Source organism: Balaenoptera ricei, chromosome 3 (genome assembly GCF_028023285.1).
Source record: "Balaenoptera ricei isolate mBalRic1 chromosome 3, mBalRic1.hap2, whole genome shotgun sequence".
Lineage (NCBI taxonomy): Eukaryota > Metazoa > Chordata > Mammalia > Artiodactyla > Balaenopteridae > Balaenoptera > Balaenoptera ricei.
This window is the reverse complement of record NC_082641.1, coordinates 78,281,726-78,307,028: the sequence shown is the minus strand read 5'-3', so window position 1 is coordinate 78,307,028 and position 25,303 is coordinate 78,281,726.

The following is a 25,303-nucleotide window of genomic DNA, read 5'->3' as shown; positions in this document are numbered from 1 at the left end:
CCTTTATTATTAATTCTAAACTCAACATAATCATCTTGCGAGAACATTAACCTATTAGTCAAAAGGTGAATAAGTACTTTGAGTAATGAAAATGACCACACCCTTAAATGAAATGGAGCCAATTCGGTCTTAATCAGAATCACTGGGGTGGAACCTGAGCATTTTAGCAGCTCTCTACATGATACTTATGAGTAAGATCACTAGCCTGCATATCCAACAAATAGCACTGAGAACTAGCTTACCTAAAGTTGTGGAATGTTTAAAGGAATTCAATAGTTATTGTGATATTAAAATGTATCTAAATTATACTATTGTAAAAACTTTATTTGAGGGGTCCTAAGAATAGATGTTTCAAGTTTTCCAAAACACCTAGAACCCATAGAAGTCTCTAAGCTTTCCTTAAATTTCATTCTCAATGTCTATTCCCACCTTCAGATAACTTTTATTAACATATAATTTTAGGGTAATATCCAGATGAAACTTGAAACCCCTATTTTAATTGCTGCAAATGTGTTGGGATAATATTTTTGAAATATTAATATGCTCCTTTTTTTTTCTCCCAGTGTTCCCTTCTTCCCTTCACTTCATTCAAACAAAGAGGAGTGAAAAAAGGCAAAAAGCAGAAAAATCTAAGAGTCTTTCTGACTTTGGTTTTCAAATGCTTAAAAATTTAAATAAAAATATCTGGGGTAGAGATAAAATATTTGGAAGAAACAGGAAGATGCTACATCTATCACGTCCACTCACCCCCCCACACACACACACATGCACACACACAGAAAAAAATAGAAATGAGTCCCCTAGTTGATGATAATAGTAGAGATTTTGGAAGGTTCTATAAAGATGACACTACGGCATGACTCCTGGAAAGAAGGCATAACTGTGGTGGACCTAAGTAGATGAGAATATAGACAGTTCAGAATCTCCCATACTTATTCCCCCCCCGCCACCAAATTGGCACAGAAACAGCAAAAATTTTCCTGAGTTCCACTTACCCACTTCCACCAAGAGTGGTACTTGAAGGAACTGAGAGAGGCATGTGGACAAAGAGAGGATAATTTTGGACTTTCTTGCTCAGCTGACTAAAACTCTTAGTCATTTGACATGTGCTCTCTTCTGGGGGAAAAAAATGAACTTGACAAATGTGGACTATCGTTTGAAGAGTGCAGGACAACACAACTTGAGCCATTCATTTCCAAAAGATAATGTGTATAATTTACAAAGGGAGGGGGAAAAAGTAAGGGATTATCAATAAAGTCTTTGTATATATTCATAAGAACTTTTATATACTTGTGTGTTAGTTATCTATTGCTGCATAACAAATTACTCCAAAACTTAATGGCTTAAATTGTAATGACTATTTATTATCTCATACAGTTTCTGTTCATCAAGAATTTGGGAGTGACTCAACTGTGTCATTTTTGGCTCAGGCTCTCTCATGAGTCAAAACGTCAACTGAGACTATGCTCATCTGATAGCTTGACTGAGTCTGGAAGATCTACTTCCAAGACGGCTCACTCACATGACTAGCAAGTTCACCTTGGCTCTTGGCAGGAGGGCCCAGTTACTCTCCTCCATAGAGCTGCTTGAGGATTCTTCCAACATGATGGCTGGCTTCCCCCAGGAAAGAGATTCAAGAGAAGACAAGGCAGAAACCACAATGTGGCTTTTATGACCAAGCTTCAGAAGTTGTACACTGTCATTTGCTCTAGGACCCCATTGGCTACACCGGTCAAGCCTACTGATTGTGGGAGAGGAATATCCAAGATGAAAAATACTACAAAGTATGGCTTATTAGACACCATCTTGGAGGCTGGCTACCACAGCTTGCTACTTGGTAATATTTCCACTAGACAATAAAAGATGCTTGCCTCAAATGAGAAAGAAAACATTCTAATTAAATGTCATCCCTGTCAATCATCTCAGATATTAAAAAGGAAGGCAGTTCACCTCACTTTCAAAAGGAAGCAGTGAGTAGGTTGTGCTCTTTGAACTTGACTCTGAATAAACTTTTTTTTGTCTGTTTTCCAAAGACAAGGCATCAAGTGGGTATGGGAAGCTTCATCTTTGTCGCTTAGACCAAAGAAATAAAAATGAAACTTCATGAGTAAAACATTGAGAAATGAGCATGGATAATATCCGATTTTTATTTAATTTTATTTTGAATGGAAAATAAAAGGGGCATTGCTATAAAAACTCTTCAGATTAATGTCTGTTTCTTAAAATCCTGAATCTTTCACTCATTGCTTTATGAAAATAGCCAACTAACTTAGGACCTGGCAAGGAGAATGGAGTTTTTCCTGATCTTTGTCCAAGAATTCCCAGCAGCAGTGACTTTTGTGTACCAATGACTAAGAGAGAATTTGCCCACTCCCATCCCTGTGCTCTGGTATTGTATAAGCCCCCAAACCTGTATGTAACCCTGGAAAGGTGGGCAGAAGCTCAAACAGCCCAATGAAGGCATGAGCTAAAATTAAGATGCAGAAAAAAATGTTGGTTATATTTCTTTCACACATGTCTAAAGTATCCACTGTCCAAGTATTCTGATAAAAATGAAATCAATGCTTGAAAGACAAAAATATCACTAATGCTATCTACATTAAAAAAAAAAAAAACTGGGTAACTTAATCCATTTGGGTCACTCCATTTAGTCAACTCAATTTTTCAAAAAATCTTCAAAGAAGGTTTTTAATGAAAGTATATAGTAGAGTTTTGCCTCTATTAAAAACAGCAATAATAAAATAAATCATTTGTATGCCAAGCACCACACTAGGCATGTTTTTTCATCTCATTTGTCTCCCAACAAAACTGAGAATTGTGCATTATTACTTCCAATGTTCAGATGAGAAATCTGAGAGTCAGAAAGTTTAAATAACTTATCCAAGGATATTTAGTAAATCCACGTTGGAATTCCTGACTCCAAAACCTGTTTTCACACCACTAAGCACACTGTCCCCAGTAAAGTGGTCTCCTTTTTTGACTACAAAGCAAATTTCAAATACATTGAGGAAAATATTTACAATAGAGACATCATAAAAATATCATATGTACAATATAGAAGGGGATAGAAATCATTATCAAGCCTAACAAGTACCCACTATGCCCAACATAATCTAAGATTAAGATATTATTTATATATATATATATATATATATATATATATATATATAATCTCCGAAGTTAAGCAATGTGGCATGGCAGCAGCAAGATGGAACATGACACTTGAAATGAAAAATTCCTTACCACACATGGGCTTTGCAGTCCCAGGTACTGACTGCAAAATTGCTCAGACCACATGTAGGGGAAAAGGTCTGCTCATTAACCAGCTCACCTAAAAGAAAACTTCACAGGCCTTCATTTTATAATGTATTCCTTATCTCCCATATTTCCTCACTCTCATCTAGTTGCAAATTCAGAAGAAAAACTCAACTTTGAGACCTTTGAACATTTGTGCTTATTAGCCAATGGTTTCTTTAACCATGTTTTTTTTTTTAATCCATGTTTTTAATAGAGAAACTGAGGCACAAGAATTCAGCTCTTCACAAGCCATGCAAATGGAATCAGCCAAAGAATTTTGCCTCATGGACTCCAAGAACATACAGTACTTTACTTGTCCTTGTAACATAGTCATATGCCCAAAGTTTCCCAGTTTTTTGGAAAATGAGATAGTTCACACACACAAAAAAATATTTTAAGGTTATAAAACTGCAGAAGTTTATTATTTTATTACATTGACTTTGGAGTTAATATTAATCTAGTTATGATTATATAATTACTATTTTATCAATTCACTCTGTGCAGCTGTATCACTGCTAAGAAATTTTTGAAATAGCTTTTTACAAAGCAGAGGGAACGGTGTGGTTGGGGGGGGTTGGTGGCTGCAGGAGATATTTTTTAAGTGGTTAGAATTCAGTTCTCAGATGACTTCTTTTCAGTACCGTTGTACCTTACCAGTAGCACGCTGGCATTGGTGAGAAAACAAAAATAATTATGTTATTATTATGAAACTCTGTGTCCAACAGTACTTTTTACTTCCCAAAAGGGGAAGAGGGAAAACAAAAACAAAAACAGTTCCTCGTCTCCTGTAGATTTCTCCAAAGTATTTGAAGACATATAAGAGAATTTACAGCATTAGTTCAATGTGCGTCCAAGATTTTCTTGCCCTTGATGGTTAGATTTGCTGTGCAATTTAAAAGCCAAAATCTTTCCCACAAAATAGGAAAAAGACTGAAATCCCATCTGAAACTCAAAACAACTTTTTAAAAAGAGAAATTTTTTTAAGTTCAGCATATTTATTTTTCATTTTACTATCTTCAGTGTTTTGAAAAAAGTACCAAAAGCAGAATTACTACTCAAAAACCCCACCATAAAAAAAAAAGGTTTTCTGTTTCTAGCACTATAGAAAATATTTTTAAAAATATTTTAAGATTATAAAACAATGCAGAAGTAGAATGACTTTAAAAGAGGACAGATATGACTGTTCTTTAAATACTAATCTATCAAATTCCCCAGTTATTTGAATTTTTTAAATTTCTTAGAAAAGTGCCCCTGCCTATACAAATGTGTTTTTATTTTATCAGATGTGTCTGGGCTTTCAAAAGAATCTAGAATAGAAGTAGATAAAGTTTCAATTTCCTAACCTAAAGTGCTTTCTATAATTCCTATATTGAACAAAGGACTAATGCAAATAGAGCTGAGGTTACATGGAACCCCTTAACATCCCAGGAAAGAATCCCAGGGCCTGCTCATTGGTTTTTCCCAACCACTTTATGGGTTCATTTCACATTGATCTCACACCTTGGATAAATACAGATCTGAAGGGTCACTTGAATGAGAGATTTTCCTCTTTATAACAGGGAATAGAAATTGAGGGCTTTGATATTGTCGTGGAAATGACTCTTTGTAAATACCTCTCAAAGGCCTATTTCAAGCCAGAATGAGCTGGAATAATGTTTTCTTTTTCTTTTCAAATTATGAGATTGGAGTATGGATAGAGAGAAGCTCTGGTCAAGATGGTGGGAGTCAAAAAAGAGTGTGCCTGAGAGAATTCCTCCCACTTCTGCCAGCAAATTGTATCATACAGCTTTATTCCAAAAAGATGTTTGTCTTTTCCCTCAGGTGCACACATACACAGCCTGTTGAGAACTGTAGGAACTGAGAGGAAAGGTAGAAAAAATAAGAAAGAAAAAATGGAATGGACCATTTGACTATGATTCTTACTTTTAAAAAGTTGAGTTTCATACCGGAAATTGTGGCACATACAAACATTAAAAAAAATCTATTTTTCAAAGGAAGTAATTGATTTTTTAAGTAGGACTTGAGAGAGAAATAGATAATGTTTTAGCAAATACTTAAATACCTAATTAAATCACTGTTTATTCTGGTGTTTCTATCATGCAAAACCTTATTTTCTTCTAACAAACTGCAAAGAAATAAGATCTTTAGTTCCCTTTAGTAAGACAAACAAACAAACAAATAGAATAGCCTGAAGACAGGGAAGTTATAATGAACTGTTGTTGTAAAAAATATTCACCCTCATGCTGAGACTATTAAGTTAGATTTTGGGTTTTATGATCTCAATGTTATCTTAATTTCCAGCCTTCTTAGCAGTTTATTAAAATAAAAATGCAAGAGTCTTTCCCACTTTAGACAAATGAAAAATTTTCAGAGAAACAAACTTGGGAAAAATCCCTGGATTTAAGCTTAGAGGACAATTTAAAGCTAATGATATTGGTTACTGGGGCAAAGCATGGCATTTTCAAAGTCACAACACAGTCCATATCCTGCCCATAACTTTAGGGGCTCATTCTTTTTTTTTTTTTTTAAAGGTTTGCATTTTTTTTTTTTTTTTTTTTTTTAAATTTATGGTTGTGTTGGGTCTTCGTTTCTGTGCGAGGGCTTTCTCTAGTTGCGGCGAGCGGGGGCCACTCTTCATCGCGGTGCGCGGGCCTTCTCACTATCGCGGCCTCTCTTGTTGCGGAGCACAGGCTCCAGACGCGCAGGCTCAGTAATTATGGCTCACGGGCCCAGTTGCTCTGCGGCATGTGGGATCTTCCCAGACCAGGGCTCGAACCCGTGTCCCCTGCATTGGCAGGCAGACTCTCAACCACTGTGCTACCAGGGAAGCCCCTAGGGGCTCATTCTTTTATAAAATACTGTATTGATTCTTTTAATATTTGTTCTTTGAGTCTAGAGAACAAGTGAAGGAAGATTCCTCTATAGGAGTTATTCACAGCATCCATCCATTGACCCTCCTTGCCCTTTGAGAGAAAGGTAATATCTTGTCACTGTTAAAAAGGCTTGGGAAATATTTCTGTTGGTCAACCTTCTGTGACAACTAGAGACTGTGTAAAGAGTATTTAAAGCATCTTAGAACAAGAGATAATGAACTGTTACTACTGAATATTAACATACGGAGTTCCATTTTAAAGAAGCCCAGCTTAATGGAATGAGTATCTAAATTAATTTGAATTCTACTACTTTGATTTTGCAGAACTGCCAGCTTAATGCCCAAGGGCTACTTGTATTATATGGAAGCAATTCTCCTAGTTAGAGTTGGTAGTACTCAGCCTTGGGTAGGTGAGAGTGCTCTGTTTGTGTTAAAATAAAATCTGCAACTGGCTTCTCAGTCTCACTTTGTAATTCAATTGTGTCCACCCCAGTGGAAGAATAGAGCGATTTGCTATTCTCTCTATTCAGAGACGTGTCTTCCATTTACAGGCACATTCACAAATGTTTAAGAAGTGTGCTTTTAACATTCATCAGGAAATTACTTAAAATGAACTGAGTATAACCACTATTGAAGATTAATATTTAATACATAGCTCCTATAAAGATAACATGACTCCATCTTCATAGGCCTAAGAACAAAACAAAGCACTGAGTAATCCACAAAAAAAGATCTCTCCTATTTTCCAGAATGGGAATTAAGGCAAAAAAAAAAAAAAGAAGAAGAAAAAAAGAAAAAGAAAATAGAACTTTCCAAAGAAACAGAAAGAGGAAGACTGGAATTAGGATTCAGGAAACACTCAAATCCTAGATATTTCTGATGCTGACTTAAATTCCCCTCTATTTTAAAGTGGATGAGTTCTTTCCAAAAAGGCTCACATCAGTGTAAGGACTTAGGAAAAGGTGGGGAAATGGGTCCTTTTTAAAAAGGCTAATCTTGTAATGAATAATAATGGGAATTCCCCCTTGTTTGAAAGAATAAAATATATTCTCTAGTGCCAAAGACCTTGAGCTTAATCCTATTAATCAATCAAGCCTGAAATTAGGGTAAAATCTTAAATTTTAATACTTCTTTACAGTTTATAAAGATTTTTCAATAATTCTATCTCCCATGCTACCTATTTTCTTTATAGCACTTATCAATACCTGACATATTATACATTTATCTGTTATTTCTTTAGTGTCTTTCCCCTACTGCTGAAATGTAAGACCCATAAAAGCAGGGACTTTAGTCTGCATTGTTCACTCCTATATCCCCAGCACCAAGAACAGTGCTTGGTGCATAGTAGACAATAGATATTTGTTAAATGAATAAATGAGGTAAATAAGTGGGTAAGTACTATTTCAGTTGAGCCTTGAAACCCCCTGGGAAAAAGGCAGGGGGTTTGTCACCCTCTTACAGATGAAAAAATGGAGACCTCAAAACACCAAATTATTTGTGACAGTATAAACAGTTAACTAGGATCAGAGCTATGATTAGAAAGATCTAATTCCTATTTCTAAGTCCCTTCTAGTATTACTTTGTTGATCTGTGCAAAGGGACAAGACTATGGGTAGTCAAAGAATTAATGCCATCAGAATCAGTCCATTTTCACCTTCTATGAAGATCGATGCAAGAGAAACAAATGAGTAAGTTCATATCCTTCTCTAAAACTACAGCTATCAAGCTGTCTCAGCTTTCTTTTGTCTTTAATCACTTTCCTAAATTAAATTGCCTTGCTAAGGTGTTTACTGTCTCATCACCTACTTTGTGTTTATAATTTCCCTCCTGGTATCTTCTCTTATATCCTATATAATTAGCATGGCTTACAAATATCACTTGTTGAGCCCTTTTTACACAATGCTAGGCATTTTCCATTTATCCATTCACAACAAGGAAGCTGCAGATCTATCAGGCTCCCAAGCCCAGGCGATTTCCACTCCACCATGCTGCCCCCATGAAATACTTGGCTCCTTAGAAGCAGCCCTTGGGAGACCCAGAACAGAGGCACCAGCACCCTTGACAGGGGAACTCAGCAAAAGCTTAACCCCATAATGGTTAGATGCAGGGGGGTTGCATAGGAGTACTACGTGGGCAACTGGAGACCTGATTATTAACACCCCAACAACAATGAAAGGTTTGGGGTGTCTGAAAATCCCCCAGGTTTCAATTTAGGATTAGAATGAGAAAGAAGGTAATGATCCAGCCAATAGTCATTCCGGGAGGACACAGTCCCTGGTGGTAATGGGTGGATCAACTTTATCTTTCCTCCCTTCTTCATCAGCTACATCAAAACATTTTTGTAATGAGACTGTGCTTTCTTTTATTTCCATCCTCTGACCTTTTTTCCTCTTCTTCTTAGTGAAACACTGAATTCATGCCTTTAGAGCTAGTAGTGAGCAGCTGCAAAAAGTGACCATTCACGACTTCCATATCCCTCCCAACAGCCAGTGCAAATTCTGCCTCTAAACTGGTGCATGACATCTCATTAGAGTCAAAATGGCAACTTCTAAACAATGGCTGAAGAGAATGGGTGGGGGACCCAGACATTTTGGCAATCAGGTTTCCATCATTGAAAATGCTGATCAGACCATGAAAATAAATTCTGCAACTGACCGTCAGTTACTAACATTTTGTAAAGCCATTTGAGAAAGGAATTAAGTTAAATTAGCACAGGTTCACTGGTGGATTTACGACACTGTACAAGCAAGATACACTTGCTTGGTATAAGGCCAAATTCTAGGTTCTGATGGGCCTCTGCACATTTAAGACATATGGCAGCTTCAACAGAGCAACCTAGGACAAGGCTGAGCTCAGGATATTTCTTTCAATTGTTAAAGAGTATAAGCTTAAGTCTTGACAAAATGAAAATGATGTTAAGATTGTTCACCAGCAAAGATGAACCACAGGGTTCAAACAGCAGAGTAAGTCCTGCCAGTTAAAATGCCAGGGAGGTGGGAAGGACAGGGAGTTTGGATCCCTCTTGGGAGTGAGTCCAAGTATCCATGACTAGGAAGATGCACAGTTTCTGCATTTTCAGATGACTGAGATAACTGAGAAAACGTAAGTCTGTATGTGTCTGTATATAAGGCAAAAAAACCCCCACTCTATATTTGAGTCTTTATGAAATCTCTCATACTCTGTTTTCGACAAATTTTTTTATGGAAAACCAATTAGCCAACATAGATCACAATCAATGTTAATTTTAGTTGCTTGCAAAGGTCAATCTGAAGAAACCCACATTAAAAAAAAAAAAAATGGAGATCAAGCCCCACTTCTTAGATCGTCTGATTAATTAATTGACAATGAGACCTTAGAATCAATTTTTTTCCTTAAGATACCTCAGGTGATTCTAAGGTGCAGCAGCCAAGGTTGAAAGACACTAACCTGATAAAATTGGCAATTTTTAAAATAGCAGATTTAGTAAATATTCCTAAGGTTATGATAACCGCACAATGACAAGTGTTGGGTTTCACTTAGGAATAATAAGAGGCTATTTAAAAAGAATTTTTAAAAATACAACATATGGTTAGGTTGCAGTGATTACGATTATTTAACTACAGGAATCATAGAAAATAAAAACTCTCACTCCCTCTTGCAAGAGCATCGGAATCGCAACTAACTGCTGAACAATCATCGAAAGGAAGACACTGGAACTCACCAAAAAAGATACCCTACATCCAAAGACAAAGGAGAAGCTGCAGTGAGATGGTAGGAGGGGCACAATCACAATAAAATCAGATCTCATAACTGCTGGGTGGGTGACTCACAAACTGGGGAACAATTATACAACAAAAGTCCATCCACTGGAGTGAAGGTTCTGAGCCCCATGTCAGGCTTCCCAACCTGGGGGTCTGGCAATGGGAGGAGGAATTCCCAGAGAATCAGACTTTGAAGGCTAGCGGGATTTGACTGCAGGACTCCAACAGGTCTGGAGGAAACAGAGACTCCACTCTTGGAGGGCACAAAGTAGTGTGCACATCAGGACTCAGAGGGAAGGAGCAGTAACCTCATAGGAGACTGAACCAAACCTACCTGCTAGTGTTGGAGGGTCCCCTGCAGAGGCGGGGGGCAGCTGTGGCTCACCACAGGGGCAAGGACACTGGCAGCAGAAGTTCCGGGAAGTACTCCTTGGTGTGAGCCCTCCCAGAGTCAACCATTAGCCCCACCAAAGAGCCGGGTAGGCTCCAGTGCTGGGTTGCTTCAGGCTAAACAACCAGCAAGGAGGAAACTCAGCCCCACCCATCAGCAGACAAGCAGATTAAAGTTTTACTGAGCTCTGCCCACCAGAGCAACACCCACCACTACCCACCACCAGTCCCTCCCATCAGGAAGCTTGCACAAGCCTCTTAGATAGCCTCATCCACCAGAGGGCAGACAGCAGAAGCAAAAAGAACTACAATCCTGCAGCCTGTGGGATGAAAATCACATCCACAGAAAGACAGACAAAATGAAAAGGCAGAGGACTATGTACCAGATGAAGGAACAAGGTAAAACCCCAGGAAAACAACTAAACGCAGTGGAGATAAGCAACCTCCCAGAAAAAGCATTCAGAATAATGATAGTGAAGATGATCCAGGACCTCGGAAAAAGAATGGAGGCAAAGATTGAAAAGATACAAGAAATGTTTAACAAAGACCTAGAAGAATTAAAGAACAAATGAACAGAGATGAACAATACAATAACTGAAATGAAAAATACACTAGAAGGAACCAATAGCAGAATAACTGAGACAGAAGAACGGATAAGTGACCTGGAAGACAGAATGGTGGAATTCACTGCTGCGGAACAGAATAAAGAAAAAAGAATGAAAAGAAATGAAGACAGCTTAAGAGACCTCGGGGACAACATTAAATGCACCAACTTTCACATTATAGGGGTCCCAGAAGGAGAAGAGAGAGAGAAAGGACCCAAGAAAATATTTGAAGAAATTATAGTCGAAAACTTCCCTAACATGGGAAAGGAAATAACCACCCAAGTCCAGGAAGCACAGAGAGTCCCAGGCAGGATAAACCCAAGGAGAAACATGCCGAGACATGTAGTAATCAAATTGACAAAAATTAAAGACAAAGAAAAATTATTAAAAGCAACAAGGGAAAAATGACAAATAAAATACAAGGGAACTGCCATAAGGTTAACAGCTGATTTCTCAGCAGAAACTCTACAAGCCAGAAGCGAGTTGCACAATATATTTAAAGTGATGTAAGTGAAGCACCTACAACCAAGATTACTCTACCCTGCAAGGATCTCATTCAGATTTGACAGAGAAATCAAAAGCTTTACAGACAAGCAAAAGCTAAGAGAATTCAGCACCACCAAACCAGCTCAAAAACAAATGCTAAAGGAACTTCTCTACATGGGAAACACAGGAGAAGAAAAGGACCTATAGAAACAAACCCAGAACAATTCAAAAAATGGTAATAGGAACATACATATGGATAATTACCTTAAATATGAATGGATTAAATGTTCCAACCAAAAGACACAGACTCATTGAATAGACACAAAAACAGGACCCATATATATGCTGTCTACAAGAGACCCACTTCAGACCTAGGGACGCATACAGACTGAAAGTGAGGGGATGGAAAAAGATATTCCATGCAAATGGAAATCAAAAGAAAGCTGGAGTAGCAATACTCATATAAGATAAAATAGACTTTAAAAAAAAGAATGTTACAAAAGACAAGGAAGGACACTACATAATGATCAAGGGATCAATCCAAGAAGAAGATATAACGATTATAAATATATATGCTCCCAACATAGGAGCACGTCAATACATAAGGCAACTGCTAATAGCTATAAAAGAAGAAATCGACAGTAACACAATAATAATGGGGGACTTTAACACCTCACTTACATCAATGGACAGATCATCCAAACAGAAAATTAATAAGGAAACACAAGCTTTAAATGACACAATAGACCAGATAGACTTAATTGATATTTATAGGACATTCTACCTGAAAACAGCAGATTACACTTTCTTCTCAAGTGCACACGGAACATTCTCCAGGAGAGATCACATCTTGGGTCACAAATCAAGCCTTGGCAAATTTAAGAAAATTGAAATCATATCAAGCATCTTTTCCGACCACAATGCTATGAGATTAGAAATCAATTACAGGGAAAAAAACCAAACACATGGGGCTAAACAATACGTTACTAAGTAACCAAGAGATCACTGAAGAAATCAAAGAGGTAATCAAAAAATACCTAGAGACAAATGACAATGAAAACACAATGATCAAAAACCTATGGGATGCAGCAAAAGAAGTTCTAAGAGGAAAGTTTATAACAATGCAATCCTACCTCAAGAAACAAGAAAAATCTCAAACAATTTAACTTTACACCTACAGGAATTAGAGAAAGAAGAACAAACAAAACCCAAAGTTAGCAGAAGGAAAGAAATCATAAAGATCAGAGCAGAAATAAATGAAATAGAAAGAACAAAAACAGGAGCAAAGATCAATAAAACTAAAAGCTGGTTCTCTGAGAAGATAAACAAAATTGATAAACCTTTAGCCAGACTCATCAAGAAAAATAGGGAGAGGACTCAAATCATTAAAATTAGAAATGAAAAAGGAGAAGTTACAATGGACACTGCAGAAATACAAAGCATCATAAGAGACTATTACAAGCAACTATATGCCAATAAAATGGACAACCTGGAAGAAATGGACAAATTCATAGAAATGTGTAACCTTCCAAGACTGAACCAGGAAGAGATAGAAAATATGAACAGACCAATCACAAGTAATGAAATTGAAACTGTGATAAAAATCTTCCAACAAAGAAAAGTCCAGGACCAGATGGCTTCACAGGTGAATTCTACCAAATATTTAGAGAAGAGCTAACACCTATCCTTCTCAAACTCTTCCAAAAAATTGCAGAGGAAGGAACACTCCCAAACTCATTCTATGAGGCCACCATCACCCTGATACCAAAACCAGACAAAGATACCACAAAAAAAGAAAATTGCAGACCAATATCACTGATGAATATACATTCAAAATCCTCAACAAAATATTAGCAAACAGAATCCAACAACATATTAAAAGGATCATACACCGTGATCAAGTGGGATTTATCCCAGGGATGCAAGGATTCTTCAATATACACAAATCAATCAATGTGATACACCATATTAACAAATTGAAAAATAAAAACTATATGATCACCACAATAGATGCAGAGAAAGCTTCTGACAAAATTCAACACCCATTTATGATAAAAACTCTCCAGAAAGTGGGCATAGAGGGAACCTACCTCAACATAATAGAGGCCATATACGACAAAACCACAGCAAACATCATTCTCAATGGTGAAAAACTGAAAGCATTTCCTCTAAGATCAGGAACAAGACAAGAATGTCCACTCTCGCCATATTATTCAACATAGTTTTGGAAGTCCTAGCCACGGCAATCAGAGAAGAAAACGAAATAAAAGGAATACAAACTGGAAAAGAAGTAAAACTGTCACTGTTTGCAGATGACATGATACTATACATAGAGAATCCTAAAGATGCCACCAGAAAACTACTAGAGCTAATCAATGCATTTAGTAAAGTTGCAGGATTCAAAATTAATGCACAGAAATCTCTTGCATTCCTACACACTAACAACAAAAGATCAGAAAGAGAAATTAAGGAAACAATCCCATTCACCATTGCAACAAAAATAATAAAATACCTAGGAATAAACCTACCTAAGGAGGTAAAAGACCTGTATACAGAAAACTATAAGACACTGATGAAAGAAATCAAAATGACACAAACAGATGGAGAGATATACCATGTTCTTGGATTGGAAGAATCAATATTGTGAAAGTGACTACTTTACCCAAAGCAATCTATAGATTCAATGCAATCTCTATCAAATTACCGATGGTATTTTTTACAGAACTAGAACAAAAAATCTTAAAATTTGTATGGAAACACAAAAGACCCCAAATAGCCAAAGCAATCTTGAGGGAAAGAAACGGAGCAGGAGGAATCAGACACCCTGACTTCAGCCTATACTACAAAGCTACAGTAATCAAGACAACATGGTATTGGCACAAAAACAGAAATATAAATCAATGGAACAGGATAGAAAGCCCATAGATAAACCCACGCACCTATGGTCAACTAATCTATGACAAAGGAGGCAAGGATATACAATGGAGAAAAGACAGTCTCTTCAATAAGTGGTGCTGGGAAAAGTGGAGAGCTACATGTAAAAGAATGAAATTAGAACACTCCCTAACACCACACACCGAAATAAACTCAAAATGGATTAAAGACCTAAATGTAAGACTGGACACTATAAAACTCTTAGAGGAAAACATAGGAAGAACACTCTTTGACATAAATCACAGCAAGATTTTTTTTGACCCACCTCCTACAGTAATGGAAATAAAAACAAAAATAAACAAATGGGACCTAATTAAACTTAAAAGCTTTTGCACAGTAAAGGAAACCATAAACAAGACGAAAAGACAACCCTCAGAATGGGAGAAAATATTTGCAAATGAATCAACGGACAAAGGATTAATCTCCAAAATATATAAACAGCTCATTCAGCTCAATATTAAAAATACAAACAACCCAATAAAAAATTGAGCAGAAGACTTAAATAGACATTTCTCCAAAGAAGACATACAGATGGCCAAGAAGCACACAAAAAGATGCTCAACATCACTAATTATTAGAGAAATGCAAATCAGAAGTCCAATGAGGTATCACGTCATGCCGGTTAGAATGGGCATTATCAGAAAATCTACAAACAACAAATGCTGGAGAGGGCGTGGAGAAAAGGGGACCCTCTTTCACTGTTGGTGGGAATGTAAATTGATACAGCCACTATGAAGAACAGTATGGAGGTTCCTGAAAAACTAAAAAAGGAAATACCATATGACCCAGCAATCCCTCTACTGGGCATATACCTAGAGAAAACCGTAATTCAAAAAGACACATGCACCTCAATGTTCATTGCAGCACTATTTACAATAGCCAGGACATGGAAGCAACCTAAGTGCCCATCGACAGACGAATGGATAAAGAAGACGTGGTACATATATACAATGCAATATTACTCAGCCATAAAAAGGAATGAAATTGGGTCATTTGTAGAGACATGGATGGACCTAGAGACTGTCCTACAGAGTGAAGTAAGTCAGAAAGAGAAAAACAAATATCGTATATTAACGCAGATATGTGGAATCTAGAAAAATGGTATAGATGAACCAGTTTGCAAGGCAGAAATAGAGACACAGATGTAGAGAATAAATGTATGGACACCAAGGGGGGAAAGCGGGTGGGAGGGGGTTGTTGCTGGTGGTGGGATGAATTGGGAGATTGGGATTGACATATATACACTAATATGTATAAAATAGATAACTAATAAGAACCTGCTGTATAAAAATAAATAAATAAAATAAAATACAAAAAAAAAAAAAGAAAAACTCTTCCTAGTATTACACCAGTGGCTGATTGACACTTGGGGTAAAATTTCCAATGATAGCACCTAGGGATGCCTCATAAGGTTGTTCATGTTATGCACTGCACAACTCCAAAGGTTTACATTCATACAACATTTTGTATTTCTTTGGGGAAATAGAAGTGTAGCTTAATATTCAGGCTTTTTTCGTATTTAGACATATATGGTAAAATGTTATTCTGACTACTCTGTACAGAAATTACAGTGGGGGAGATTTTTTTCACTCAGTGAAGAAAATGAGTTTTGCTTCTCAGCTGACAAAGAATAAAATAAAATATTCTTGTGCTGAAACTGGAGACAGAGAAGCCATGGTGAACATCTGTTCTTCATATCACCCAGCATCCCTTCCTCTTTTCTATGATATTAGACATCCTCCCTGTACTAGGCAAGATTCTCCAGAGAAACAGAACCAATAGGAGATATATATATATATATATATATATATATATATATATATATATATATATATATATATATATATATGAGGAGATTTATTATAGGAATTGGCTCATATGATTATGAAGGCTGAACAGTTCCACAATCTGCCATCTGCAAACTGGAGAACTAGGAACGTTGGTGGTGTAATTCAGTCTGAGTCCAAAGGCCTACAAACCAGGAATGCTTCTCCAAGAGCAGGAAAAGGTGGATGTCTCAGCTCAAGCAGAAAGGACAAATTTGCCCTTCCTCTACTTTTTGTTCTATTCAGGCTCTCAGTGGATTGGATGATGTCCACTGCATTAGTGAGGGCAATCTTCTTTATTCAGTCTACCAATTCAAATGCTAGTCTCTTCTGGAGACACCCTCACAAACACAACCAGAAATAATGTTTTAGCAGTTGTCTGGGCATCCCTTATCCCAGTCAGGTTGACATGTAAAATTAACTATCACAATCTTCCTACATAGCTTTTATCCTGGAGGAGCCCATTCCATGTGGTCTTATGTGGCTGGTCTGGTTCCCATCCCCCATCCCCACCACAGGGCTGAGCACATGACTTGGTCTCATCAGGCATGCCCACCAGTGACAGTGATTGGTTGAACAATGAACATGTGACTCAAGGTGGGTCTATCAAAGACTTTCCAGGAGTTTTCTACCAAACATACCTGAGAAGATATTCTCTTTCCATGAAGTTTACAAAGCTAATATAATGTGTGTTCGGTTAAAAACCTGTGGCAAAAACTGTTACTTGTTCTCCAATATCTTTTTTCTCCTTTTTCCACAATAATAAAGTTTCAGCAGGGCAAATGGTCTTATAGAATAAAGCCTACATTTTCCAGCTTCCCTTGGAGCTACTTATGACCATGTCAACACATGGTACATAAGTGAAGATGTCATGTGAGAGCTTTCAGAAATCTTTCTTAAGAGACAGTTGCTTTGTATCCTTCATCATTATTTTTCCCCTTCTTGCATCCTGCTGCTTGGAGTGTGGATATTATGATAGGACCTCCGTCTTGGACCAGGAACAATACCCCTGCTCCAGGGATGGCAGTTCAGAAAGCTGTGAGAATCAGTACCTGAAGATTTCATGGAACATAGCTGTCTTACCAGCCCTGAACTGTTCAAACGCAGACCCACATGTGAGAGAGAAATAGACTATCTTATTTAAGCCATTTTTATTTTATTTTCTGTTACTTGCAGCAATAATTAATGGCTAATGAATCTTAGTTAATTCAGGCTGCTTAATCAGCATGTCTACCACATGAAGAGAAACTGCCTAAGAGTGAAGACAACACAGGGGAAAGCAGAGCAAAAAGAAAAAGACGGGATTCTATTGATATAACTCAAGTCACTGAAGCTAGCCATGCCTCGAGCCATACCACCTTTCCACTTTCCAGTTTTTTAAGCAAACCTATTTACTTTTTTGCTTAAAATATTGTAAGTTGAATTTCTGTCATTTGGAGGAAAAAAGTTCAGATGAATCTAGCAATCTTGAGGAAATATACATAATGTCAGTAATGTGCATGACATTATTTTGACCAGTGATGGGTTATGGAATTAGGAGTAGGAATCAATTTATTTAGATCTCCAGATTCCTAAGGGACAGAGAGATCTAAACTGATACCTACATTACATTACCATCTACATTATTCCTTTAAAGTGGCATCTCGTTTTTATCACTTTAAAATATTATGTGGGACTTGACTGGCTTGCAAGAGTTAAGATATTTCCCTGGAAAATGGTAATTTAGGAAGATTCACCTAGCTTCAAAGCACAGGAGGGAATGAAAGGATTTTGAAGGATGGGATTGGAGGCAGGAGACCAGCCCTGAGTAGGAACTGAGATGACTGGGGCCTAGTGGCAGTGTGAATAAATAGGAAGGGACAAAAGTTAAGAAAAACAATCTGAACTCTAGCTTTAACATACATTCTGTCCTACTGGTATTTTACATTAGGAAAGTACTTTGCAGTTCATGATGTATTTTCACATACATTACCTCACTTGACACGTAACAATAACTCTTTGGAGTTGGCAAAGCAGGTAACTAGTTTCACCATTTTATGGAAGTGAAAACTGAGGCTTAGTGTGGTTACAGGTCTTGCCAAAAGTTACATGGGTGTCAGAGCAGGGGCCATAATCTAGATTTTTCTGACTAACCGTCCAGTATGGATGTACTGGGTCTCTCTGTACACAGAGATCCAGCTACAAACAAAGTTTTCTTTTCAGCAACTTCATTCAGTTTTGTTTGTGAATTCTACTTCATTGTTTTCTTCATATTCATGACATCTCCCGAGCAGTGACATGGGCTAAAAGACAGAACTTCATCCTGAGATGCATCATCTTTATAATGCAGTAGTGGAACCAAGGAGTGTGTGTGTAGATCAGGGGAGGACAGAGGAACTACTAATGACAAAAAAACCCAACCTTGAATCCCATAGAAGGGATTTATGTTCCTTTTTCAAATTTTCTCTATGCTCAGTACCTCCTCCAATGCGAGATCACCTCTCATTCACTATCATACCAGTAGCCCTGATCATTTTAATAATTTACCATTTCATGGAGCCATGGAAAGAGAAAGGAAATTGCTTTTAGACAGTGTCTTATTCAAGCAAAAGGAAATGGTTTCTGAACCACAGAAAACAAATAAACATGCCTCTACCTGGAACTTCACTAGCATTTGCCCATTGTCTGGCACTAAAAGATGTGCTTTAAAATAATGCAGTGTGAGGCTGGAAATCCTGAATGCTAGTGGGCCTATCTAAACTCTACAAGAAGAAGATGTTAACTGTCTAGGACAACTGAACTTGGACGAACTCCCAAATGCTGGGTGTCAAACCACATGCTAAATGGCTTTCCATACAGCAAAATGAAATGCCAAATCCTTAATGGCAGCTCAGCTTTCACAACTTTCAAAGAAGCATATTCTATTATTGCTCAAAATGTAATGCTAGCACACTATGTTTATAGCCATGGTGTATGACAACCTTCATAACATGGGTGCTTGGCACTCTGGTGACATTGTTAAGCCTTCTAAAGAATTACACATTTTCTATTATTGTGCTGTTGATGTATCATTCATCCTTTGCTTGTGAATTGAAAAATGTATAGTTTGGAACTCTGTGAGATCCTGCTGAATTCCTCAGGACCATGGTCAAACATAGTTAAATGGTTATCCTTTTCCATGTTATTCTTGGGCATGGAAAGGAGTATCTTTTTAATAAAGGAAAATTGGCATGGAGACTTCTTGCAGTGCAGTCCTGGTTTGGCACAAAATGTGAGGCGCCAGGGATGCAAACATCTCATCTTCAGATTCTTAGCTGGCAAAGACGCAAGAGGACACATTTCCCTGGCGATGCGCAGCAATCTGCTGCACCACGGTGGGTCTCAGATCCTTGGACTGACCCTCGCTCAGATGGTAGAAATCCAAAGTAAAGCAATGTGACCTGGCAAACACAGGATCCTGGAGCAGAGAGTGTGATTTCTTCCATTCCTATGGAGATCCTCATTTGGCTGGAAGTCTACTCCAGGGACAAAGTGTTTCCAGATCTTTGGCAGAAAAAGAAATGCCCTCTTTTCAACTTTCTTTATTTCAAAGAAGTAGAACGCTGACAAGAAAATATGAGTATCATCTATACTTTTGCTATAGCAGTAATAGCCATATAGATTTTAATGTTTGTACAATAAGGATGTTAACAGTGGCTGCTTTTTAAGATCACTGAAAGAATATAACCTTCTTTTTTTATGAGCTATAAGAGATATTAGATGAAATATATATGTATGTATGTGTGTATTCATACATATGGGTACATACATGTATGTATGCTATGAAATGTGATAAAATATGTAAACATGCATATATGCATGATATATGTGTGTATACACACATGTGGCATATTGAACATGTAGGACTCATGAGGCATTATCATAAAAAGCCATTTTGTTTCTGTTTTCTGTATTCTGCTGTCCTTTTGAGTCAGGAGACATCTTCCTCTGCCCCTGGATGGAAACATGAACAATCTCATGCCTTTTCTGAGCACATTTAGGATACAGAAAATCCTACAATCACTTTAAGCTGTAAAATATGATCACAATTCAGAAACTAGAACTTCCAGTCCAAGATATAAATCAGTGTGGCAGAAGCTAGGTGTTCCCCCAACCCTGTTCCATCTCATTTAATGGGCTCGCAGGCCTGTCTCTCAGCTGCTGTGTCTATGAATGGCTCCCAGAGAATTCTCTCAGGAGAACTCTCAAAGGAGCTCCTGGCTCCAGGAGGGACAGTTCTGCCGTGCAAGATATGCTGCAGACCTCTCCCTCATAAATCAGACCAAGGCTACACTTCACGTGAAATCACATCCTTGCTCTGCTTCTCCACCTTCCTTATCCTTAAACTTACTGGCTTTTTCTGAAGAGAAGTCCTCAAAAAGTTGTTTGCCCCTGAATTCTACATTCAGCTTCTGCTTCTAGAAAACTCAATCTAAGGCAAAACAGAACAAAACAAAACATCTCTATTTTCATTTAAAGTTATGATTCTCCACCCTCCACTCAAGAGCTGCCTATGGGAAGGTCATCAGCCTACAGAGAAGGGGAAGTGGGTATTTTCTTATTACATTTCCTGTTCACCACTGTTCTACTCAGTCCATTTACTGGCTGCTGTTATCAAATAATTTTCCTGCATCTCTTGAAGTGAATACATGATTTTTATTTTTAATACTACAAATAATTCACTGAAATTTTCTGATATAGAAACATCCTTATACTTCTGGTGGAGAAATAAATAAACATTACTTAATCATGACGCTCTGTAGATATTGAGGCTATAATGTTAAGACACATTTACATCCCTTTAGTCTCTATTTCTCTCTTCTCCACCCTAATATTATCCAGAATTTTAGTTCTAGAATGTTAAGAAGGTTTCTTGTTGTTTTGTCTTTTGTTTTTTTCCCTTTGGCCCCTGATAATTTTTTGGACAAATGAACTTTAGTACATATATTTAGTCATCCTTATTTCTTATATCTTTGGCTGCATATCCTAGAATTAGCCTTTTCTTCTTATTAGAGTACTTCCTTCAGGAGTGTTTACAAAGTGCTTCTTTGTATGACAAACTTGTTATGACTGAGAACATCTCCATTGGACCCTCCATGGTGCTGTTGAAATCTGGCTATAAGTGTCCTCTGGGTGGCAGGAACTCAAAAGTAAATTTGAGAGCCCTTTGAGAGACAGCCGCCTACCTTAGAACCTCCACACTGCAACAATGCACTTTCCAATTGATCTCTTATGTACTCTCCCAGGTCCTGACCCCAAAAGTACACCCACACTCTCTTATCTCTGGGGTCTCCTTGCCTAGGAGGAAGCTCCCGGGGGAGTTTGCTTGAAGACAATGCAAGCCTGGCTACCTTCACTTGGCTCACAGAAAACTCATGGATCCTTGGTCTTCCAAATTGTCAGCCCTCCCACTTACTGACTTTTCTCCTCATTAGGGCCTTCTGAGTGCCTCCTGCCCACCTCTCCCATGCAGGAAGAAGACACCAAACACACACCAGGTTCTTCCAAATACTCTCTCACTCTTTATAAACTTTAAAAAACAAACAAACCTTTTATCTCTTAATAATATGCTTGTGTTACCAGTTCTTAATTTTTTTACCTTGGGGCATTATTCTTTAACTTCAAACTTTGGAAGATGAGGGTTCTTTCCTGTTTCCATTCTCCAAAAATAGATTATTGCAATTTTGGTTTAATAAATATTCCATCATCACAGAAGAAAATAATTTTAGCTATGTGTGGCAATGGATGTTAACTAGACTTATCGTGGTGACCATTTAGTAATATATACAAATATCAAAATCATTACATTATACATCTGAAACTAATATAATGTAACTTGTGAATTGTATCTCAATAAAAAATTTTAAGATGATGTTGTCAGAAAATGGAAGTATTTAAACATGAGAGGAGATTTATATAAATTAGAGAAAGGTTGAGTATAATTATAAGAACATAGGAAAAAATAAGAATAAAATAAGACACTAAATCCAGGAAAAACATACCAAAAATAGGCAGGAAAGGAAAAGTAATTCTTATAGTACACAATTCATTTGTAAATAGAGTTTACATATTAAAATAATTTAAATCTGAAATAATACAATAATACAATTACAATAATACTATTTTAGAAGAGTAGACACAGGAAAGAACCCTCATCTTCCAAAATTTAAAGTTAAAGAATAAAGCCCCAAAATGAAAAATTAAGTATTGGTAACACAAGCATATTATTAAGAGAAAAAAGGTTTTTTTTAAGTTTATAAAGATGAAAAGAGTAAAATAATGTTGGTATCTGGGGTGGGGGAAATGGTAAGAGGTGTAATAGCAGAGCACTTCCATTTTTCATTTTTAAAAAAGAGTATAGAATTCTTGAATATCTATATTTTGTACATATACAAATTTGATAGAAAATAAAAACTAAATTCTTAAAAATCAAAAGCTTAAATATGGAATATTCTGTAAAAGGCATTGGGACAACTGGTTATCCACAGGAAGAGATAAAAGTAGATCTCTCTAGGACTTCCCTGGTTGTGCAGAGGTTAAGGATCTGCCTGCCAATGCAGGGGACATGGGTTCAATCCCTGGTCTGGAAAGATCCCAAATGTCGCAGAGCAGCTAAGCCCATGTGCCACAACTACTGAGCCTGCGCTCTAGAATCTGAGAGCCACAACTACTGAGTCCGTGCACCACAACTACTGAAGACTGTGTGCCTACAGCCCGTGCTCTGCAACAAGAGAAGCCACCGCACCACAACGTAGAGTAGCCCCCACTCGCCGCAACTAGAGAAAGCCCGCGAGCAGCAACAAAGGCCCAACACAGCCAAAAATAAATAAATAAATTTATATTAAAAAAAAAAGTAGATCACTCACCATACACAAAAATAAGTTCAAAATGAATGTAAGACCTGTGTGTGAAATGCAAAGCTTTAATCCTTTAGAAAAATAATATAGGTGAGTATCTTTATGATATCAGATTTCTTAAAAGTCAGAATACTACAAAATGTAAGGGAAAATACTGATAAATCATATTGCACATTACAATCAAAATATTATATAGTAATAAAAGTCACTATAAGCAAAGTTGAGACAAGAGACATATTGGGAGAAGATATTTGCAAAGTATATAATTGCTAAAGTATCCAGAATATATATGGAATTCCTATAAATAATAAGAAAAACGCAAAAAAGTTTAACAGAAAAAACAAAAGAAGAAAATAATATAATCAGTTAATTATAGAAGATATCTCAACGATCAATAAATATCAGAAAAGGTAAGCAAACTTATCAGAATTAAATAAAAACAAGGAGAAATCGTTACACACTAATATTATGGGGTGGGGGGAGGAATAATATAAAAACTGGCAACACCAATTGTTGGAGAGATTGTGAAAAAAGAGTTTACACATTGGTTGTGAGAGAACAAACTGGTACAACTACTCTGGAAAACAATATGATAATACCTAGAAAAGCTGAAAATGTACATAGCATTTAAATTAAATGTCCAGGTATATTCTTCAGGCCCAGAGAAATTACTGCACCTGTGGCCAAGGAGAACTGCACAAAGATGTTCTTTCCTGCACTGTTTGAAATAGGGAAAAATGGACAAAAACCTAAATGTCCATAAATAAGGAATAGATGAATAGACAGTGGCTTATTTATACAGTGGAATAATATGCAGCTGTTGAAATGAATGAACTAGATCTACATGGATAAATTTTAGAAACATTACTGAAGAGACAGGACCAAATTGAAGTTGCAAAATGGTACATATGATTCCACATATGTGAAAATTTAAAACATAGCAATATTGTACATGTTCACAGACACGTACATATAGAGTAAAAGTCTCAAAACTTTCATGAGAATGCTTCCCAACAAATTCAGGATAATGGTAACTCTCAAGGGAGGGCAGGAGGGATGAAAAAGAGATGGGGAAAGGATAGTATTAGATGCATTGGCAATGCTTGGTTACAAACGCCCCAAAAAAAATGACCTGAAGCAAATAAACAGAAGGCTAATGTTTGTTAAACCTAGGGAGGTGGATATGTGGGTATATGAAATATTTATTTTCTGTATGTTTAAAATTTTAGCAACATTTATATAGAGGAATATGCACCAGCTGAGCATCAGAAGGCCAGGCCTGTCTCTGATTTCCTCTAAAGGCAATGCTATGTTTTCAGCCAAATCCCTTAGCACAGGGGTCCCCAACCCCTCGTCCTCGGACCTCAGCCTGTTAGGAGCAGGGCCACACAGCAAGAGGTGAGCGGTGGGCGAGTGAGTGAAGCTTCATCTGCTGCTCTCCATCGCTCGCTCGCATTACTGCCTGAACCATCCCCCTTGCCCCGTCTGTGGAAAAACTGTCTTCCACGAAACCGGTCCCTGGTTCCCTGATGCCAAAAAGTTTGGGGTCTGCTGCCTTAGCATCTTTTCATCTCAGTTCCCTTATTTGTAAATGGAAGGTTATAGCATTTTGCCCAGCCTGCTTCAGTGTTTGGAAGATGACAAAATAAAATTTTATATATATATATAATATGGCTACTTTGAAAACTATTAAGAGCTAAATAATTGAAGAATTATTACTGTTTGCATGTTGACATGTAAAAAATAGATATCCATAAAAAATAGTGATGCTAGTTTGGGAAAACAATATTAACATACTGTATATCTTTAGTATGGGTTTTATATTGCTATTTTGACTCTACAAAACTATACTTAGTCATCTCATCCTACTCTGGAGGCTTGACAAGGAGAGGGAGAAAATTGAGTCGCATCATTTCTCCAACTCTATCCCCTAAATACTCTAAGGATTTGAAAGAGTTAAAAGCACAAAGATCTGCCAGGAACCACTAGGAGAAGAAAACATTGCATGCAAACATGGTGACTTAGGAAATGTCAGTTTAGTCAAAAAGACCACTGGCAAAGGAACACAGTGCATGTTTCTATTTAGAGCTTTAAAAAATTTATTTTAAATAATAGCATTGGAAAAGAATGTAAAGTGAAGGGAGAACAAAAGGAGCTTTTTGCATATGTACTCTTTTCAGTTGTGCTCTTCTTAATAAATGAACTCTCCTCCAATACATTTGTTAGATAGAAACAATCAAGGCTGAGGCTTTATCCTCTCTCCACTAATTAATTACCG